Consider the following 24,014-nt stretch of genomic DNA (forward strand, 5'->3'; position numbering starts at 1 on the left):
TTACGCAAAATCTTTAGCGATTTAAAATACAGAAATCATCGAATAACAATACCACTGTACACATACAAACGCCTGTAATGTTAACGCTGAACTCTGAACTGCACTTAGCGGAATAGTACGACGTATTCGTGGTTTGGGATCGAACCATAACGACGCCGCGACCAATCGATTACAGAAGTATGACGCAACAACAGTAGCGCTATCTTCATTGGAGGGGTTAGTTATCGTAAGTTCGTAGTAATTTATACCTTGTAATATAGACATCACTGACCTTATTGTCAGAACTGTACTAAACTTTAACAGCTGAAATGTCTCTAAGCTGCCAATTTAGTCCACTACATTTAAACAAGTTGCATGGAGATGCCTCAGATCAATAGATTAAACGCCTTTTATGGATACATATGACTTGACAAGAATTTACGTAATATAGCTACTTGTTCAACCCATGCCTTGTGTAGCAATTGGAATTCGCCAGTAAAGTTGTGTCATCATTAACTTCTTAAATTCGTTTTTTGTATCAACAAATCCGAAAGTTTTGCACCATAATCAAACGTATTAGTTAAATTTGTCTACATATGAAAACAATTAAGTCTGTAGTAAAACCAGAATTAAACGCGCAAGATGTACTGTGTACGTTCTGTAATGGACAGATCATCTAACAAGCATATTAGACACGAAGTGCACATACAATTTTAGTTTAAATATCTGTGCTGAAGACACCAATTTAAAGACCTAGGGGTATACAAAGGGCAATGTTACGATGGATATAAAACAGATGGAATGTGAGGTTTTGGACTAGATCAATCTGGCTTAGGATAGAGACCATTTGCATGCCCTTGTGAGTATAAAAATAAATCTTCGAATTCCATAAGGGCAAGGAATTTAACTAGTTGGACGACATTGCTTCTCAAAACGGACTCTGCTCCATAGTATTCATAAGAGGGAACGTTGTAGCCTAGACTTGACACAGAATGAGTAAATTAAATCAAGTTACAGCCTTGTTGCGTTTGTGAGGGCGTGTCTCACACGTCTTGTTTTGCGGTTCATGAAGTTAAGTAAAACAGGGCCGCTTTCACGCGTAACACACCTCGACTTGGTATTCAGGACTGCACGATGAACCGCCGATTGTGTTGATGAACCCGACTGTTGAAAACATTAATTATAATTTTGAACATCGCATACAGTTTCAATGCAAATAAGGGGAACTAACTGTGCAACGTTGCAATAAATTTCATAAGCTTCAAGAAACATTCTGTCCTGCTGATAGTAAAATAAATTTAATCAATTGCAATCCCATCTTCAGTGAACCTTCAATGTAGGAGGCACTGTGCATTTTTAATTGTGGTAATATATGGAAGTGGACGGACAGCTTCACGCTCCGGTCACTTTAGCCCCCGAATATAAAGCTCTGAAACACATTGGATAGGAAACGGTGTGAACCGCACTGCCAGTCTAAACAAAGTAGTGAAAAGAAAAATCTTTCTTTGCTGGGAATATAACCCCTGTCATCCAGCCTGTAACCAGTCACACCCTGATCATAAAGGCAGCAGGCACCTCTGAAACGTCGGTAAAATATCAGGCCACAAGCCACAAGAACCCAGAAGACAACAGTCTTCATACTCGGCGCCGTGAAAACTTGAAATCTCAAGTAACCAGTTACTTTAAAGACTACGCTGACTTTGGCCATGCCTACACACGAGCACCAAACGAGGTAAATCTATTCAGGGGTTCAAACCGAGACCGGAAGCCCGCATTAATATTGGATACGGAAAGGCGACCTTACTCGATTACACAGGTTTAATTTCGCTGCGTACTTAGACTTCACAGTGAGTTATAACAAATTTATATTATCTGTTCAAAGCATAAGACTGTTATGTTTAGTTTAAGTGAGATAAGCCAGAAGTAGATGGAGTCAAGCCGTGGTGGGAGCAATCACTAATGCACAAAAAGCTTTATTTTTAACGCATCAGAAAATATATAAATTGAAATTTGTCGTACATCGTTTTATAAATTATCGTTTATAATACAATTACTATATTTATAAACGACATTGAACTATCTTCACCCCAGTAGCAAGAACTAGTGTATCGATATTTATACGGACGTTTGACTCAGAATGAAGTCCTAATGAATAAGTTAATGCAGTTTGTAAGGTGTTTTTGAACCGTCCTGTACAAGAAAAACGCATTCCTATTACTAAGCATAAAATCATGGAGATGGGAAGGCTTCTAGGGTGGAGTTACGTTGTCGGATTCTCTTACCACCTGCATTAACTCCCACAGAAATTCACACAAAGTGTACGTCTGCTTTATAGCAGATTGAGTAAGCGTACAACCTGAACGTCATATCATGTCATTAATACGTGTCTGTGTGCCAAGGGCGAGAGGGACAGAGAAAAAGGAACAACTGTCTCTTACGACTGAAGTAACTCAGTCACTACTGCGACTAAGCTACGAACTGGACGAAAGGGGCTCGATTCCCGAGAGAGACATATTCTTCCCCTCGTCACTGAGTCCAAAACTGGCTTTGGGACCCGCTCAGACTCATAGGATAGTACTCTATCGAGAGTAAAGCGGCCGGATAGTCGAATCGATCTTTCGCCTCAACGCAGGACCGAGATTAAGAATGTGTGGAGTGCCACCTCCACTCTCATACGAATCCTCAGTGAGTTGTGCGCAGAAAAGTTCTAAAATTACCGGATCTATGTAGAATACGGAGCAGTGCTAATAAGAATGCACTAAATCACATTTTTGGCCTAAAATAACAAGAATAACTTCTGGAAAGAACTTACGACTCGTAATTCCTTTAAACGCCTTAATTTCTAAATAGAAGCTAAAGAAATAAGCATGTAAATATGGAACTAATTTCTGTGCAATTATATACATCATCACGCATTCTTCCTACGCATGTATGAAACTTGCCCAGACGTACATTCATTCCATCGCCATATTGTAGATTAACGAATATTAAAATGAATCAAGAAATATATTTATGTGTATATAATGTATCTCTACTCCAGATTTCAAATGCCTAGTTGCAAATATTTAATTTGTTTTTGATATCACACATAAAACTAACTAAAAAATTTACACAGCCTTCTTCTATTGAATAATAATTGTCTTGGATATTATCCATCGTCTAGTAAATATAAAACGTAAAACGACGTTTCGGAGATGGGACTCTATCTCCGTCTTCAGGTTCCTACACAGTTGGGCCCACTAGATAGAGCTAATCCCTATCTCTAGTGGGCCCAACTGTGTAGGAACCTGAAGACGGAGATAGAGTCCCATCTCCGAAACGTCGTTTTACGTATCCTCCCCCCAAAATATAATAAGGATAATCAAATCAATAGTATGTGAAGGGCAGGGCATATAGCAGGCATGGGGGAGGCGATACCTGCGTACGAAATTGTGCTTCAGAAGCCTGAAGGGAAATACTACTCGGAAAAACTGTGCATAGATGGCAGAATGTATAAATTATCTTACGTAAATCGGATAAAAAGGCGTGGACTACATCAATCAGCGGGCAATGAACCTTCTGGTTCCATAGACGGCGCGAATTTTTGACTAGCTGAGCGACTATCAGCTACTTAATTAGTTATCTGTTGTATGGCGTAAGACGTTTGTTAGGCTAGAAGTGTGTAACGCCAATTTCTTAAACACGAGTGTAATCAAATAAGATAGAATACTAATTACTAACATTAAATATGATATGAAAGAGTGGTTTCAAAGGCAGCTTTTTATGTGGGTGACGTAACCAGTAGCTGCAGGCATCCAAAATTCTCACTTCCAGGCATTTATAAACAAATTCACCACTGAATTATATCAAGAAACACAGTTCTGGAGTCAGCGTACTTGAATAATTTATTATTTTAATTCTCGTGAGAACACTTTTGCGTCCTTTATAAACTGGAGTGTCACAAAATGGTGAAATCGGTGTAGGTATTCATACAACAAACACTAAACAACTCCGTTGAACGAACAGGCTTACTAATACAGTTTTGCGACAGCCCACATGTAAAATAAAATACTACATTATAAAGTAAAGAGTCTTCCATCTGTCTATCCACTACTCCATCTCCTAACTCTGTGCCCTTCAACCCCCCACCTCTTACAAATCCGACAGTCCATCAATCTTATCTTTTGCTATCGAATCGCTCCATTCCACCGCCAGGCTGATAGCTCGCGGCGTCAACATCCCCTTTTGCAGACACGCCATATAATGGAGAGCACTCCATACTGGAAGAATAATGCCTAGCATTATGCAATTCTTACAAGGCGTAAGACATGTAAATATATAGGCCCACCTACATAAACAGAGATTGGACTACATCATAAAATTTTCTGGCAACGTTCTTAAGGAATTTAACAGACCCAGAACTTGTCGATTGCTTGGTATAAAGGCAGAAAAAGAATCCTTGATATATTCCTGAAAATTATAATATCGTTATTTAGATGTAAATATGTTAGGAATGCTTAATGAAAAGTAAATATTAATGCGAAAAGCAATAAATAAACAGAAAGACTACTTCCTACTATTTTTTCTTTTAAGAAATTATGAATGTAAGCACGTCTACAAAGTGTGACTGAACATTAATTAAGCCCGCATATTATTCAAAATGAACAAGAAATAGAGAACTTCACAAGGACACCAATATCATACCTGCAACTCCTCGGATATTTGCTTAGCTGTTCAATAAATTCCAAGCTCTTTCATGGAAACCGAACCTTCATTACCGTGTTTACAAGAGCCATCCAGTGGGTCATATCCTGATCTAGCCAGTCCACACCTTAACCCTACAGCTTCATTATTAGCTGCAACATCATCTACTTCTTTTTCATAGTCAATATCCGTCATGTTTGATTGTACGAGTGCAGAAACTGAAAATACGTCCTAACGGTGGCGAATCTGGTAGCAAGAAAACGCGAACTAGGCTATGGTGGGGTCTAGCGGGAGTCTGGAGCCAGAAAATCGGTTTTGTACCGAAATGTTTGAGAGTAATCTGGCTTCAATTTTCAAGAAGTTCAGTTCTTGAATTTTTTTTTATAAATTTCGTACTTTAAATGCAATTTGCAAGAATAATTCCGCAATAACTTTCATTGTTGTTCAACACAAAAATGATTTATTCCCGTTAACTCTGACGGGTCATACTATGCTAGTCTTTCAACAAACGCCTAAGCCTTTTAACTTGTCTTCACTGCTTCAGGGTTTTTTTTCTTCTAAAATGTATGAAATTTTCATCTCGCCCATGCGTGCTGCATGCCCTAACCTATCCATCCTTTTCGACTGCATCACTGCAGTAGCAAGAGTTGCTAAATTAGTTTCCGTTGAATTAGTTTTTTAAAAAAAAACCTGCTGATTTTGATGTAATTTAAATTTAAAATGACGTGTAACGTGCCAGTGTATAATAATTTCAAAGGTGAAGAAAAATTCGAGGTAGGTTTATAAGAACAAACAGGAGCTGTGTTGCCTTTCGTAAAGATAGATAAAACAGCCTCCTGCTTCCATAACGAGATAAATGTCTCAGTTAATAAACTGAGATTGAAAACGTGACGTAAAGGGGGAGAAAGTATCTCAGAACAACCTTTTATAATAAAATTATGAATTTAATCTGGTCCGAAGCATTTCGTCGAACGCAGACGACTAATGGCTTTCTCAGCTTCTGAATCTGAAATGTACGGAATATTCAGAAAATCCGGACTTGTTCTGTCAGAATTGTTAGCAACTCGAACAGAAGAGGTTGAGTTAAAAAAAAAAAAAAGGGAACGCTGTCAGAAAAGGATTCTGCATTCAGTTGCGGCCCAGTGAACATTTTGTTTCCAATTTCAATTCGGGTACCAGATTGACCGTTCTTTTTAAATTTAGAAATTAATTCCTAATAGTGTTTTAACTGCGTCCTCAAATTATTATAAATAGCTCTTAACTAATCCAATATATGTGCCTTAATAGCAGTTCTGATCAGCTTATGTAATACGAAATAATACTACAATAAAACAGGATTTAGATTTATTACATTTAATTCTTGATTTAAAATACCTATGAGGTAAGGAAGAGATTTTTGTGTTTCACAGAAAAAATGATTTCGTTAATAGCCTGAGAGACAGTTGGAGTAAATTTATAAATTGTAGAATTAACGGAATTGTCTTTAAAAACACGTGACGAGCCGTAATTATATAGGATATATAAGCAAAAAATAATCTCCTTGATCTTAGGTACGGGTCGAAGGTTAATTTAAAATAAAAATTAAATGGGAGTAACAGTTAATGGTAGCGACCATGGGATAATTCAATACAGAAACACCAAATACCGATCCTCAGCGAGGGCGTTTGTCCTTGGGCGGGTCTCAGTTTCGCTACCATTAAGGCCAACCAAATGTCCTTTAATGTTACTGTATTAATAACAATAGATAGTGGGGTGACTGTAAGCCAATTATATTTAGCTACATCGAAGTCGCCTAATATAATTACAGGATGATGATATATATTTACATTCTGTAGTAAACAATTTTTAAAAAAAATTCAGTATTTTTTATGTCACTGTCAAATGGAAAATAATTATTTTTTGTACGTAAATTGTAATTTCTCGCAAACTACACACAATCATCAGTAGTTTAAAATCATAGCTCCGTTTAACACATCGAAATTATTTGGAAAGTGTAATAGAATTGTGCCCTCACGTTTCATATTAGAGGTTAAATAGTCTCCATCAGTAAGAAACAGACAGTATAAATAATAATAATATTAAATACAAACAGCACAAAACAACGACAATGTATAAAACAAAGTAATAAATGAATTATAAGAAATAACATGACATCATAAACAAAACAAAATTAATACACGAAGGGCTACCAGTAACAAAAAAATATTACATTAAAATATAATTAAGCGTTACCAATGTTTACAAAATATCTTTAAAAATGCTATTTGAGGTTGATAAACATCTAGCGGTAAATTTTACGTGAAGAACAAGCAAAGAAGGATCTCTCAGATTCCTCTCAGCAACGCAAATTCCAACAGTTTCGAATAAATAAATACAACATTTAATGCCGTTATAAGAAGAAGCGAATTTGTGGCGCCTCCTAGTGCATAATGCATGGAAATTTGAATGTTATGTAACATTCGCATCACTATAAAAGATCTGAAGAAAGAAACGGTTGTAACACAGGGCGAGAAACTTCCGGTGAATGCGCCCAAGCTTTCTGGCGTCAGTATAATTTAAGTAGAATTCCATGAAACAGAGGTATATTCATGTTTAAATATAACTAAAGCAAAACATAACACCAGAAGAATGTGTAACTGAGAAAAGAGTTTTATGTGATGTAACGTACAGCCATATCCGACGACAAATGACTCCTAAAAACCTGTAGTCTGAGTCCTGATTACGCGAAAAGCTATTCATTCCTTTTCTTTTTGTAGACGGTGACGGTGTATTTATGGAGGTTTGTCAAATATCCTACCGCGCTAGTCCCTTTGTGGTTGGGAGCTGTGCAATATCCGCTTAACTCTGCTAGCACTAAAGATTATCCGTGCCGTAAACATGGCATAATTATTAACGTCATGGAGCACGAAGAGGGATTTTTACATATTCAGCTCCTGACTGGAACAATTTCCAAGCGTGGCGTCTGGGGTCGCGAAACGTATTCAGATTCCGAACTACGCAAAAAGACAATTTGTTTTCACAAAAGTAATAAAGCGCTTTTGAATGGCGGACGAATTTTGAGGTGACTGAAGTTTTCATGCCTTACAGCTCTGTAGATACAGATCCAAAACAAATCAAAGAGACGATGGCTTGCAGCAAGGGAACTCATGAAGGGTTCCACAGTAAATAAATAAATATATATATATATAAAGTACGACTAGGAGTTTGTATATTATTGTTGCTGCTGTTATTGTTATTATTATTAGTGTGATTGATGTAAACAAGTGCATTAAAATAAATATTAACTAATTTACCATTTGTGTATGAAATGTGTCGACATGACTCAATGTAAATCAAAACTCTCATAATTATAACAGCTCAATATAATTTAAAAATTCGTGTACTGTCAAGATGTGTGAGTTTTGTATAATTTACGTTAATATCTTTTTTTGTAGTTTCAATTGCTTGATGGTGCTATGGAAGTATTTTGGGACAATTTCATTGGAAGACAAGCATACTAGAACTATACAGGTTTCTTCTTGGCGCCACATTTCCTTTATGATATTTATCTTAAGTTCATAAGTTTTCATCTTGTTGCTGGTACCTAAATTCCATGCTTTAACTTTGTATTACGAGTATTTCTGTTCTAAAGTAACGCTATATATTTATTTCTTATGACCGTTTGTGATGTATATAATGCGGGATCTGTCCTCCCTGTCGTTATTATTATCCAATTGTTTGGTTGGTCCACAAACAGCCAAAAACTCGAAAGCCTGCAGGCCAGGTGAAACTGTAGCCACGGCTCGAACAGTTGGGATCGTGCGCACGCGCAGTAGTCGGAGCGACCCAAGAAGCACGGCCTTTACATACAGCTGAGTAATGCTTTAGCTGGAATGCCGGAATAAGCTTGATGTTAGCCAGCAGTGACGACTTGACTCCCCCCTCCAAAAACTCCGATTATGAGTACTAATTTGACAGTAAATCCTGGATACAGCTGTCTTAGCTCAAATACAAGGTCTTGATACTTGGTCCGTTTTTCAGTCTCCTTCACAGCTATTTACTATTACTACTCTTGCTACCAGAGACAGTTGTCCCAACTTGTTCATAAGAATCGTATTCTTACGTGTTTCATAATTGTTCATGCGTTTGCCGATTAGTATTTTCCCGATATAATTCAGAGTAATAAATATATGAATACCAAAATACATAGTCATCACATAGACGAACACACTGTCAGAAGCATGGAAACACGTGCACGTAAGGAGCATGTAAGTTTCATACTGCTTTTGTAAAAGGAGAAGACGTGTCAGAAATCTAACCCGTGATACAGCTTAAGAGAAATTAAATAATTAATTTTCAGGTTAATTTTTGATCCATCACAAGAGCTATCAGTATACTCGTGCACTTTAAGTCAACAAAAGATCATACTTGCAGTCTTCTACTCAAAACAGGTTGTTGATGTTTAATTCAATGTTAAATGATCGAAACTGATTCTCCTTTCATCAACTCACCTACTAGCAGCCTCGGACGAAGTAAAATCTCCAAACTTTCCTGTCTTGTGACCGCCTTAATCCAGTTCATTGTTGCAGTATTTTGAGTTCAGTCAACACTGCACAGATTATCTACTTCACTGATCACTATATAATTCAGGAAACACACATTCAAGTTAACTCTTTTTCAAGCAGTCGCTACAATCGTTACAAGTAACCTGACTCAACTAGCACAGAACTCTGTTCGGAGGCGCCATTTGCTTCTACATTCGGATAAATTCGTTAATTTTCGGATCAGCCACGTAGAACGAACGTTCGACAGCAAACAACAGAATCGGGAGACTGTGGGAAACAAAAGAAGCTAATACGCCAATCCTCGTTGCTAGTAAAAGGCGAAGTTGTGAGAAAGCAAAAAAAAAACGTAATCAGTTCCTTCTGATTCATAGGGATCATTACTGCCTTATTTGACAAAGTGTCCTCTGCCCTGTCTTGTAAGAGCATCAGAATAAGAAGCAGCCTAGTCCGGAAAACACTTAAACGCATAAATAGTTATACAATCAGGTCGAAGTTGATAAAATGATGAAAAATGCACAAAGAAATGCAATTTATTGAGAACATTAAAACAGTTTACTCGACCTATCATCAGAACGCTCCGGATCCATATTAAAGTAATTATTAAACATACACAGGAAAGCATATGAAAAAATATAGGGGTGTGTAAGAGGGGGTGAATTTCCGTTTTTACACTTGTTCCAATGTTATTTCCCCGAAATTATTAAATGTAGCTTAATAAAATGCTTTATTAGGAAGGGGTTAATTCTACACAAAAATATGTGGATTTAATTTAATTTGGTTCGTATCTGTACAATATAATTCGTACCCTACATGAAAATCAAGTCCAACTCCATGCATCGTCCACAAAAGATGATACATGGTTGAGATTTACAAAATATAAAGGCCTGGAACGCCTACCTGAAACATTTTCGGCGCTGTCAGTAGACCTACGTAACGAAAGACATTGGGAAACGATTCGTTCCTACGAAGTAAAATTCTGTCTGTAGCAATAAACATACATGAACATCAAAGCCAATTACATATGTACTAATGTATATTCGGCCTGTATACATGACAACATTCTATAAATCATTCAGGCCGGATTTAATTAGGTCCAAACAACATATAATCGACTTGACTATGAAGTTGCGAAAAAGTTTATTACCACAGGCGAAAATCTTTTTGTTTTCAAATAAACACTGACTGTACTGCGATTAAAAAATAAGCTCTTTCAAAACGTTGGCACTTACTTAGAAGACCACGCGGCGTAATATATTGCAATCGACAGCTTACAACCGCAACAAATTTAGCTAAATTATCAATTTAAACGACTATTTCTTAACTTTCTTAACGAATAAGCGTATATACCGAAGTTCTTCAACAAATTTTCAAAACCATGATAAAGTAATTCACAACGAAAATTTTACTGATTTGAAAATCTGTATACGTACGTAGGTAAACAATGCATATTACATGGTATACGTCGACAAAAATGTCTGGCTATTTAAACAAGTTGCATAACTTAATTTTAGTAGTGTATTAAAACTATGTAACACTTTCATTTAAATATGAACAAAGTGTAGAAGAAACCACACTTTATCAGGGCTGTAGGAAAAGTGTCCTTCCAGAGAGATTAAATTAACAAGAGCTTCCAACTGAATCACGGGAACTTTTAATCACCTAGGCCTACGATAAACCTGTAAAATACAGCCACGTTCATCTACCTTAATCCGTATAATATATTAAATTATAATTTTAGTCGTATATGTCGTAAATGCATGAATTTTATATCTAGAGTTATTGACTATTATTGGTTTTATAATCCTCATGCTTTACAATAAAACATATTCAAATAATTACCTTAAAAAGAATGCAATTAATATGTAAAAAAAAACATAATAACATCCAACACATTCACAGCCTTTCATTAATTCAATAGCGTTTTATCGAAATGTGTTTCAGTTAACTGAATACAGTTACATACAATTTGGGAATTTCATTTGAATTCAAGAGATCTACCTATATTTTGTTTGTATTTGTGAGTCATTTTATTCAATGTTTTACAAGTGCTCTATTGCATTCAAGCAGATCATATTGTACATACTGGAGTAGCAGGTATCAGGCACTAACAACTATTTAATTAAATATACGTAGTTAATTCCTCTGAATAACTTATTTCGTGGCGTGACAAACTACGAGGGCTGGAAACGCTACTCTGCGGTTGACGTGGCGTTATTTAAACCTAAAGATACTTGACCTCTGACCTTCAACTTGACTGGTCTCACAGTGAATTGATTTCGTATTGTGAGATTTAGTTTCTCACGGCGGCGAGTATAAAAGTACAATTACGAGCGCGAGACAAAGACAGGCGACAGAGACAGGCGACAGAGACAAAGCACAGGAGACCGCTCTCGGACCAGCAGTGTCTCGCGACGGGCTCAGGCAGCACGTGTGTTGTTGAGTAAAATAATGGCAGAAACTAAATTTACTGGTGACCAAGATGAGCAATTGGTAGAATTAGTAGCAGAAAACCGACCACTGACCACCGACAGAAAGATCCTTCTTCACGTCTGGTTTTGAATATTGAACTCATAGGTTTTCTTTGTTTCTTTCGCAACAAATAACACAGCAACACATCATCTTCTACTTCTTCTTCGAGTAACCTTTTTAGAAGCATTTTTGTACTCATTTTTTACAGAATATGTGCACGTATGTCTCAACAAAACAAAGAAAACAAACACTTTGCCGCATGTCTCGGTCGTCACCTCAAAATTGTGTGGCGACAAGCTGTGTCCGTCTCCCGTCTCTGTCGCCTGCCTCGGTCGCTTGTCTCTGTCGCGTGCAGCCAAGCCAAGGATGAAGATTTCTGTCTTCTGGGTTGTTGCGCTGTGTAGTCTGGTCGATGTTAACCAACGTTTCAGAGGTCATACTGCCTCCATCATCAGGGCTATGAGTATGAAGATTTCTGTCTTCTGGGTTGTTGCGCTGTGTAGTCTGGTCGATGTTAACCAACGTTTCAGAAGTCACACTACCTCCGTCATCAGGGCCATGAGTATGAAGATTTCTGTCTTCTGGGTTGTTGCGCTGTGTAGTCTGGTCGATGTTAACCAACGTTTCAGAGGTCATACTGCCTCCGTCATCAGGGCGATGAGTATGAAGATTTCTGTCTTCTGGGTTGTTGCGCTGTGTAGACTGGTCGATGTTAACCAACGTTTCAGAGGTCATACTGCCTCCATCATCAGGGCGATGAGTATGAAGATTTCTGTCTTCTGGGTTGTTGCGCTGTGTGATCTGGTCGATGTTAACCAACGTTTCAGAGGTCATACTGCCTCCGTCATCAGGGCGATGAATCGCTCACCGCTGTGAAAACCTCAAATCTTACACGTTATAAGGATGACTGTCTTCTGAAGTGTTGCACTGTGTAGTCTGGTAGAAGCTTATCGCCATGATGATGGAAGCAAAAATCACCTCTGAAACGCCGATAAACGTTTACCGGACCACAAGGCGCAACACTCCAGAAGACAGGCATTCTAATAATATCTGGTCAAGAGTAAAGATTTATGACTTTCCTCATTGTGTAATTTTTGACATTGCCCTGTCATTTCCTTCTGCCAGATACAAATATTCTCCTCAGCGTCGTACACCACAGAAGGCTTGTTAATTCCAAAGGCTAGTTGTGCGCTTTCAGAAATTATCACTGGTTTTCAGACGTTCTGAGCTCGAAAGTTATGATTTGCTAAGAATTGCAAATGAAGTTTGCTCTTGTAGCTGTCTTTTGGTTCAACTCCGATACTGAAATGCCGACCCAATTTGTAACTTTCTAAAACTGAATATAAACAGACCAAAGCTAAAAATTTCCATAAATACATGTTAATAACATAAATCATCTTTACTTTTATCTCGTTCGGTTAGGAAGAACTGTGACTACAATTTCTACGTCGAACTTTTAATCGATTACTATTAAGATTTGTCGTTTTAGGTCACACATTCGTCGCCATTAATAAAATAAAATACAAACTTCCAAATAAAATGAAGTCCAAAGCAAACTAACATCACTGTTGGGTACATAATGCGTCTGTAAGAACAGGAAACTGATTTTGCATATCACACGATATTTTGCGCTATGTATGTGCGAATTTCGTTTGTATAACATAAATAATAATATTTTTCAATATCACAATTCGGATTGCAGGGAATAAACAGTGTAATCTTCACGAAATGCACAGTGTCGAAAAATATGTATGCTGCTGAAACTACTTTAAAATTCAAAATTAATTTGAAGCTACTTTAAATAAATATGAATATGTATACGTCTGAATAAAGTGAATACAGCAACTGCATATTCCACATAAGTACGTACGTTTATTACAATGCATTCATTTATACATAGACCTAAGACTGTGATCGCTTAACAATGGTCTCTTGCTTTCCATGGTTTTTCTACATTCATATCCCTTATCGACATTTTCATAGTTTATATTTAATATTTACATCTATAATTCTCTTCCTCACCCCCAGTTTTTAATTATATCACGCCAAATTTATGTTCCTATTTCCATTCACTTTTAAGCAGCATTCATTTAAATCAGCTACCACAGATCAGTTCTTTAATCTCTTTATATTAACCCCTTTGTTACATTTGTATTTCTCTCTCCGTTATTAATTTATTTAAAGTTTAATAATATATATTTATCATCTTTCTTCTCCTTCAGACATAAGGGTCATTTTCCTATCTCAGCCCCCATCTTAATCCCTCACATTTCACATTACTATTTCATCGACAATGCGCCTAAAAGATGATTCCAGAATGTTACTGCGTAGCTGTGAGGTTAGGTTCTGGCTGGCATGCAGGTAGCATGAATGTGCCTTGTGGCTACAGCAGTAAACAAAGACCCACATTCAGATCCTCGTCAGTGTTCAGTGAAGGATACATATGATGAGCAAAGTCTCCTTCGTCCTTCATGTGTTTTGGTAACAGTGCGTGACACCTTATCACTAATGATCAGAGGATCAATTATACTCAGCTGTGAAAGTTTCATAAATTGAATCTATTTACATATAAATGAAACTGTTGTTGTCATGAATGTCAGGTCTTAAATATATGCTCACTGTTCGTGGTCTTAGCATGTATTCTGCCCAGTTTTGATAAGAAAATATTGGTATAAATAAAATAGGAAATGAATTGCACAAAATAGTTATGGTAGTACATAAGTGACGTCTTAGAATAGAACATTAATATGTATGTTCAATATCCCTCGTATTTGTGATAACATATTACACATCATTAAACGGTGATTCATTGTTTCTTAAAGCTACTTAACGTAAGCTACTTAAACGCAGAACTTAACTAGATTATGCTTAGTACTCAGTGGAGCTAACAAGTGAAAAAATTATGTATTTTCCTTTCTGTTAGAGGAAGTATAAATACGTAAGCCAATTGCTACCTAATTTCAGAAGTAAATCTTGATATTTTACGCTTTACGAAACGTAATAGAATATACTAGCCTATATTTAAAGATAATTAAACGAATAAAATTATTATAATTTTATTTATAAAAATTCTCATTACCATCTGTTCACATTAACTGCAGATACTCAGTGAGAATGTCACAACAAACTACTTAGACTGGATATACGTCACGCAGATGATGATTTTAATTTGTAAATTTTCGCTTCGATAGAAATTCATTGGGCCGAACATCTGCCCTACGGTTCCCTTGAGAATAAATGAAAACAACCAAAATATTTGTTTTGTCAGACAGATTGTTTTGAACATAAAGCAGCAACTTGATGTGAGCAAATAGCCATGGGCAAGAACAAATTTTTATCCGTACGATGAAAGTAATCACTCTGGCAAAGCTCTGGTGGGTTCACTGATCAATTCTTGAATGAATTACTTTTTTTAACTATACGATGCGAAGAGTAGGGTGATGAGGTGGAAAATACTAGGAAGGAAGAGATTATGCCAATTTTATTGTTTTGCACCAGAAGTACCCTCAAAGGACTTGCCCTCACATGCACGGGGGAACGTTTTACATTCATCCGTTACCAGACAATTTACAGATCCACACAAAAATTAAGCTATCGCTAACATCAACATTTCAGTAATTCGGTCGTGCGAACACCATATCGTGTGTACGTACGAATCTGTTGCCATTTTCGTTAGCAACTTTTGGCGGCCTGCAGACTGACTGGCGGAGGATTGGAACCACTTCAGAAGTACAATCTGCCCTCAAAGGTTTCAAGGAAGTTTAGTATGATAAAAAGATGGCAGATGTCCGGATTTTCCTTGAAACACATTGGAAGAAATTTTCAAACAAACTAACATCAGCTTCCATCTTCCTTGAAAGCGATCAAAACTACATTCAACACCAGCATAAAATCTCTAGGTACAGTCCCAGCCTCTCCTACTTAAATCCAGTTTTAGTCTACTACAAAAATAAGATATATAAAACTATAATTTTATCTGTTTTTTCATATAGATGTGAAGCTTGGTCTCTCGCATTACGGAAATAATATACATTTAAGGTTTTTTAAAAGTGTTTTCAGAAAATGTTCGGTTCTAAGTGGTAGGTAGTCAGGGGAAAGAAGAATAATGGATAATTTGAAAATGTGTACACATCACGATATATTATTAATAATAGGGTTAAGTCAAGAAGCTAGAGATCGGCGGGTAATGTAACATACGTAAATAAGAGATATAAAATATAAGCAGAATTTAGGTCCGAAAACTGAAAATTAGGTTGAAATGAATGTAATAAGGACTATGAAGATGAATATTAAATATAGAGGATACCAGGTTGTCGATTGCATGTATGTATGTGTATATATATATATATATAGCTCAAGACAGACATCTTTGCGTAAACTGAAATGAATTTTCGGATTCCATAATAGGCGAGGAATTTCTCGAACGTCTGAGCGAATACTAGCTTCTTAAGAAAGGCTCTGCTCTGCGTATTTAATTATTCATTCTTCTTTCTGCATTATTTCCTTGCCGACTTTAGCTCAACATTGTTTTGCATCAAATATCTCCTTAAATGTGAGGTAAATAGGTCCATATGGGCTGGCTTAAAAATCAAACCACCATTTTTAATAACTTAATTTACCTTTAATGATTGAAGCTAAATTTGATTGGAAATATTTGAAATGATTTGTTGATCTATCAGATGATTTTCTGGCGCAGGAACAAACTCCTCTATGCCTATGTACATCCACAGCAAAGGCAAAATCTAACTATCAGTTCTGCCCCGGTAATAATCATGCTATTATATCAATTGTTTCTTTCTAGAACTTTCCGAGTTGTCTGCTCCTGGAAACAAACTGGATCTAATCCGACACTATGATTAATGTCACATATCTATGAATTGGTTAACATAATTTAACGTTATTACATGTGAATAAGAAACAGCCCTGTAAATTATTACTCTCCTTCAGAACTTCTGTCTCTAACATTGAGGGTCCAGACATTTCGTATTTCCAAGAAACAGCAAGTTTCTTGAATGAGGAGGATGTGTACGTCTATGGTTTAATGCTTCACATTCATACTAATAACCTTTATCTTATGGGGTGCGTCACGGAACTGCTTTGAGATGTCTGAACAACGGGGCAGAAACATCGTGGGTGAAGGAGGTGGGTTCAACAGACAATACCGTCTTCAGATCATTTGCTCCTTCTGAAATAACAACTGTAACGGTAATTACAGAACAAGTTCAACACTACAGTGCTACGTGATCTGTACATCGCTGTTCGTTTGCAGAGTCTTAACTCGTTTTGCTGATGAAATTACTGAATAAATGTAAAGTTGAGTACAGTAAATTATATCTGACAAATTTCACACACAATAGAGGTTCTTAGGCATTAAGATGACCATTTTGTGGGATGTTGTACCGTGTATCCTGGTAGTATTTAATTGACCGAAATTTCAGAGGTGCTTACTGCCTTCATCGTCAGCGGAATCAGGAAGTCGGGTCAATTTCTGTCAGAAAATACGGTGCAACATCGCAGAAGACAATCGCCATCACGTGCATCATCGTGAGAACAATATATCTAACTATTCTGCAGGAAATTCTATCTTGGAAAAACAGGATAATTTAGGATATAACTTACAAAATATAATTCAATGGTCCTTACATATAGAAAGGCTGTACAAAAACTGTTTACAAAAAAAGATATTGCAAGATCAGTCGCAAGACAAAAGAATATATGGCTAAACAAATTTTGGAGCCGAAACGAGCTTAAACGTAATTCATGAAGATTGTGATGATTTAATAAATGAACAAAAGGATTAGAAGAGTAAGTATTGCGCAGACAGAATATTAATATCATGCTAATAAGTTTAACCCTTTGAAACATGAAGCACATCTAATTGATGTTTAAACATCCGGGTTCTGTCTCAAAGAAAACATAGCGCGTTACAATTACAAAGATAAATTAGTTAAAGTGATTTGGGGATATAGTCGCTGTTTATTCTGAGAATTATGCAAAATACGTAAATATTTATACTGTGTGTAAAATTCAGTTACTGAATGTTAAACCTGACGATAATTTTTGTGGACATCGTATTAAGAACATATTTGTACTCAAATATAATTAACACCACAGCGAGTTCCGTACTATAGAAAGCATTATTGTTTCGTTTTGTTTTTACTGGCAAAAAGCTGGTGTCAAGATTCCAGACAAGGTATTTGTTGTAGACAACTGCAGTTGCCTCTGCTCGGTTCCATTCGTAAAACAAAATGTTGGCACACATTGTCACACAATTGGAACAGAGTTTATTGATTTCACGCAAAAATTTCCTCGGGCAAAATAATATTCCTTTCGAGTAAGAGTGATATACGAGGTGCGATCGGAAAGTTTCAAGACTGTGTCAATAGAGGGCGAACCGGATGTAGTACGAGCTTCTGCCGCTAGGGGGTGCGGCCTACATTCATAGTGAATCAGTGTGCCAGCCGGCATCATCGAATTAGCATTTGTTTCTTAGTTACGGGTATTTTGGTAGTGCATTACACCGACCCTCCTGCGATTTCGGAATGGCGTTTGCATTAAATTTTGCCAAAGACTCGCCAAAACGGCTACGGAAACCTATGAAATGCTAAAGCAAGCATTTGGGGAGTCCGCAATGGGTCGTGTACAAACTTTTGTGTGGCATTCACGTTTTAAAAATGGCCGAACCTCTGTCGATGATGACGAGCGTTCTGGACGACCATCTTCGAGCACAACGCCCGAAAATGTTACGAAGATTCGGCAGGCCATTCACGAATATGGACGTCGTACCATCAACGACTTGTGCGACATTGTTGGGATAGGCTATGGGACCTGTCAGCTGATTCTAAAGGAAGAACTCCACATGCGACGCATTATGACAACGCACCAGCGCACACCGCCCTCAAAGTTCGGCAGTTTTTGGCCTCAAACACCATGGCCGTCATCCCGCACCCTCCTTATTCGCCGTGTGACTTCTTCCTCTTCCCAAAGATGAAAATTCAGCTAAAGGGAAGGAGATTTGAGACGATAGAAGAGATTCAGGCAGAATCGCAGATGGTGCTTGACAGGCTGACAAAGAAAGATTTCCAGGGATGCTTCCAGGCTTGGCAGCGGCGCTGGGATCGTTGTGTTCACTCCCAGGGGAACTACTTCGAGGGTGATGGATGAATTTAATACCTGAAATAAGTGTACGGGTTTTTATACGCGCAGTCTTGAAACCTTTCGATCGCACCTCGTATGTCCACAGTTCTTTTGACCCGTGGCTACCAACGTAACAAACTGTTAAAGCACCGCCCGTGTCGTGTCATAAAGAACACCCCTGGAATGTCAGTATACTCCGAAGAGTACAGCCTTGTTCACTCGTAACTACTAAACATCGTCGAAGTAAAACAGACAATTATCCAATTCCGACGATACCACGTCACAAATCTTGCATGTTCCAGGATAGTAATAACAGACGAGATTTCGCCGTCCATTACTAAGAGATTTACTTACATTCCATCAAATCTTTGCTCTCATTTTCTTTGTCACTTGATAAGTTCATGGGGCAGACTACGGCCCGCCTCACACTCACTTCTGTCTAACCTATCAGCTCCTATCACAATTTGCCGACATGAACCCAGTCGAAAATAAATGAAAACCGTAAAATAATATTGGTTACGTCTCTCTATATGAATCAGAGATAGCCAGAAAAGAGTTATTGGTTTCATATCCGCCGGACGACAGAGTCACGGGCGATGTTTGACGAAGCACTAATAGGTTACAATCTTGAGGTCTTGACAGATCAATTTTTTGGCCATAAGAAGAATTAAGATTACGCGTAGAAGAACCTCATCTTTTCTCGAGTATATCGTTTACTAACTTATTTAATCATCTCTAAACTTAAAGGATGCAATGGGCTGGCCATGTAGCATGGTAGAGCTGAGAATGCGAACAAAATGTTGTTCTGAAAGGAACAGACCGCTAGGCAGAGCCATTTTTTAACACATTCTTAGAAAATACATTTGGATAGCCGCATTATATCCTATTTTGTTTAACTGATGCCATAAATAACGTTCAAACCAATCTCGTCTATTTGTTATTTAATCTATAGGCACTAATACGACACGATAAAACCATATCCTGAAGGAGCCCCGACATTTCCGTTATGATGTGACACAAATACAGAGAAAGCTAAATATACGTTCATGTTTCGTCATCGGGCTATAGGATAAAATCAGAAGAAAAACGCAGTTAACAGTTCATTTGAATTGTTACAAACTTCACATATCTGTTAACGACGGTAATAAACCAGAACTACATTCACGAAAAAACTTAGACTTGATTACATTCAGGAAAAGCTTGCTGCTATGCATTCAAATTCTTTCTGTTACCGTCCACTGTTTAAAGACGTAAATATAAAAACAGTCTATCCTACATAATTACAGCATTGCCTATTTTTTGTACGGTGTAAAACGAGATACAAGTTTTATTGTTGTTTTCGCTTTTGTTATCACTGTGCTGGGTTATCGTAAAGTAATTTACTAGAAGTCTTGTAAATACTGTCTCCAAGTAGCAACGAAAATATAAAGACTTAAATCACGCAAGAAATGTTTCAGTTACCCGTTTGAGTTGTTTGTTACATTTCAGTTCTAATAATTCTCTAATCATATCCTACATCAGAATTCGTTTTCACAGTAATGATTTTTTCTTTGTAATTGAAATCTTCAACGTTCCAAGAGAGAAGGCGTACAATTTAGTTGAAGCAAGTTAAGCGAAGAATGCTATAATCAGAAGCTGATGGCATCCCTGCCGAGGAGTGGTCTTCTTTGTCAGACCTTTGTAAAAGACTATTAAAATTATTATTACAAGAAAATTCACCTTTTCGCCTTATTACAGCTACTGTGCCCAAAGATGTTTCCATCCGCTATCCAATTTCCATGACTTCTTTGTATATCGAACCTTACGTGTACATGAAATTTATCTTCTGATAAATAAGGTTTATTAATAAAAAATTCTAGAGAGGAAATCTGACGAGATGCAAGAAAAGTAAGCCCCTTTCTGATACTGCGCGAATATTAATCTTGAGTTATTGATTTTCATATTGAGATTCATTGATACAAAAGCTAACAAAATAATCTGCAAAAATTGTTCTTGGACAGAACAGTAAAGCTATATGATCATTTACCTATCAAAGAGATGAAATACACAATATCTACGATGAGAATCGAGATCGGTAATTCACCCTGGTGATCAGTGCACAGAAAATGGCGTCAGTCAGTTTACCCTACTTCCATTGCGAACAGAGTTTAATTAATTACAAAAGAGCAGTGAAGGAGCTACGTCAATACTGTGTGACTGTGTAGGTTTTAACAAAAACGAAAAAAAAAACCTAGACAAAAAGTAACATTTTATAAGAGTGGTTTTTGTAAATTTTCGTTTCCCTTTAGCCATTAAAGAGCTTGTGTATATTTAGCTCATATCCCAACCCTTTCGATAACCCTTCCACCCCCTAGTGACCTTTAATTGTGTGACTGACCGAGTGACGAGGAAGAGGTCAGTTGCTGCATCCCTCACAAATGTACAGCCGGGGGCATGTCACAGATTCAAAGCGGATGTGTCACACCGAGTATTACGTACTTCACTAGTCCACGTGTGTGGACGTTTAATTGTGGATGTTCAGTGTAGGCGGCAATGTCTCTACGGTTTTATTTCACCCAAAATACACTAATTTTAAAAGTAACAGTAATAACTGAAGTCCTGGGAGCAACAGTGGACTAAACCACACTTTATTAAATCATATACAACCGGAGACAAATTTACGTGTTGGCTCTAATTCCACTTTGAAAGATTTTGAAAGACACTAACTTAAAAGAAACGACAAATGGTTTAGCCTAGTTGCATATGCATACAGAGGGAGATTATATTTTTATATATTCCCGAAATTCCAGCTTTGTGGGTTAGCCCAATATTGCTTTAAAACCTTCAATTAGATTTGTGGGCTGTTAACTGTAGTATACGTTTACAATATGAGATAGTACAGAGGCTCCTGGCAAATCTACTGTTGTTTTAGAGCTTAATGAAGAGAAAATATTAATAACATCTGATAATATTGTATAATCCAATTTGTATTCTTAAGAAAACAATATTATACATGTAAGATTTGAGGTTTTCACAGCGGTGAGTATGAAGATTTCTGTCTTCTGGGTTGTTGCGCTGTGTAGTCTGGTCGATGTTTACCAACGTTTCAGAGGTCATACTGCCTCCGTCATCAGGGCGATGAAGATTTCTGTCTTCTGGGTTGTTGCGCTGTGTGGTCTGGTCGATGTTTACCAACGTTTCAGAGGTCATACTGCCTCCATCATCAGGGCGATGAGTATGAAGATTTCTGTCTTCTGGGTTGTTGCGCTATGTAGTCTGGTAGATGTTTACCAACGTTTCAGAGGTCGTACTGCCTCCATCATCAGGGCGATGAGTATGAAGATTTCTGTCTTCTGGGTTGTTGCGCTATGTAGTCTGGTAGATGTTTACCAACGTTTCAGAGGTCATACTGCCTCCGTCATCAGAGTATGAAAATTTCTGTCTTCTGGGTTGTTGCGCTGTGTAGTCTGGTCGATGTTAACCAACGTTTCAGAGGTCATACTACCCCCATCATCAGGGCGATGAGTATGAAGATTTATGTCTTCTGGGTTGTTGCGCTGTGTAGTCTGGTCGATGTTAACCAACGTTTCAGAGGTCATACTGCCTCCATCATCAGGGCGATGAGTATGAAGATTTCTGTCTTCTGGGTTGTTGCGCTATGTAGTCTGGTAGATGTTTACCAACGTTTCAGAGGTCGTACTGCCTCCATCATCAGGGCGATGAGTATGAAGATTTCTGTCTTCTGGGTTGTTGCGCTATGTAGTCTGGTAGATGTTTACCAACGTTTCAGAGGTCGTACTGCCTCCATCATCAGGGCGATGAGTATGAAGATTTCTGTCTTCTGGGTTGTTGCGCTGTGTAGTCTGGTCGATGTTAACCAACGTTTCAGAGGTCATACTGCCTCCATCATCAGGGCGATGAGGATGAAGATTTCTGTCTTCTGGGTTGTTGCGCTGTGTAGTCTGGTCGATGTTAACCAACGTTTCAGAGGTCATACTGCCTCCGTCATCAGGGCGAAGAATATGCAGAAATCTTCAATATTATACATAATATTCATAGTGACGAGAACAAACCAGGAATAAAATGGTTGTGCATAATTCCACATACAGCATCAGCCAAAAATATTATGTATAATCAGACTCAGTATAACATTTCTTATGGTCTCCGTTTAAATCGTTTTGGATTCAATAATTCGTATATAAGTGCTTTTGCTGTGTTAAGTAAATTACATTTTTCAATGCGAGATACAAAGAAATCATTGATCCATTGTTATACATCCTTTCTCCTAGTGCAGAGTAAGGACTATGCCATGTGCTGCTAACCTTAACTCGAACTGCAAAATTACTGAATCCGACAGTCTGGAACCAAACTACTGTGAGATGTCATCCCTCTAGAACTTGACTGAATGAAACGTCAATGGAGATGTGATTTGCGTTGCTTTAAAAGCATCACTGTATTGACTCTAAAGCTGAACTTGGTAAACTGAACTGTAGCAATCCACGGCTGCCATCAAAGCAATCTCAAACTTTCACAAGTAAACCTAGTAGTTACAGGAATGAATAAAAAATTACACTAAAGTATAATTTTACCTGCTTTATCCCGGTTTAAAACTTTGTCACTCGCCGTAAGGAATGAACATTGAGTGCGCTTGGAAACAGAATTCTGTGCAAAATGCATTCGACTAACACACAGGAAGTAAGAAAAAGACAGATAAATTGTATAATGAGGAACTCAAAGAGGACGAGACACGCAGGAAACACTGCACGAGTAGATCACGTCTGGGGGAAGGCTTATAAGTACAAAATTGTAATTTTAAAACTAAGGGGAAGAGACCACTTGAGAAATTCTGACGAGGATGGAAAGGAATATGGGGGTGTGGACTGAATTCATTTCGCTCAGGACAAATTCAGTGACTGACTCCTGTGAACGGAAACGAAGACCCGGATTCTGCACAATCCCGTAATTTCTGTAGAACAATTAATCGACTATCAGCCTCTTATCAATGGGATTGCCTAATGGAATTAGAAATTGCAGAAGTTTATGCAAAATTTAAGCTGTGTAGAATCGAGGAATAGAAAGAAACTTTTAATTACAGATTTCCACGAGTTTTGCTTTCCTGGCTTCCTTCATTATTAATCCTTCTTTTCGTAACATAGTTTTGTGAGGGCGTGAGTTTATCTTAGACAATAAAATCATAGAAGAATCATCGGAGTTTGTGTTAAG

At 37.5% G+C, this 24,014-nt stretch overlaps 1 protein-coding gene across 12 annotated transcripts in view; it reads right to left on the reverse strand.

The window, feature by feature from the left end:
- The window catches only part of LOC110831469 (uncharacterized), a 396,354-nt gene that overhangs the window by 246,248 nt on the left and 126,092 nt on the right, over positions 1-24,014 (reverse strand). For 4 of the 12 annotated variants that reach the window (XM_022067495.2, XM_087343663.1, XM_022067494.2 and 1 more), the window contains exon 1: positions 9,157-9,383. The exons of 5 other annotated variants lie outside the window; for them this stretch is intronic. The gene's annotated coding sequence lies outside the window, so the exon portion shown is untranslated. Of the gene's footprint in view, positions 1-9,152; positions 9,384-24,014 lie in introns of those variants that run through there. 3 more of the 12 variants (XM_022067496.2, XM_022067493.2, XM_022067491.2) reach the window with 1 other exon arrangement.

This window comes from Zootermopsis nevadensis, unplaced genomic scaffold (genome assembly GCF_977971745.1).
Source record: "Zootermopsis nevadensis isolate Lab colony 2312 unplaced genomic scaffold, Znev_1.0 Znev_ptg000006l, whole genome shotgun sequence".
NCBI lineage: Eukaryota > Metazoa > Arthropoda > Insecta > Blattodea > Termopsidae > Zootermopsis > Zootermopsis nevadensis.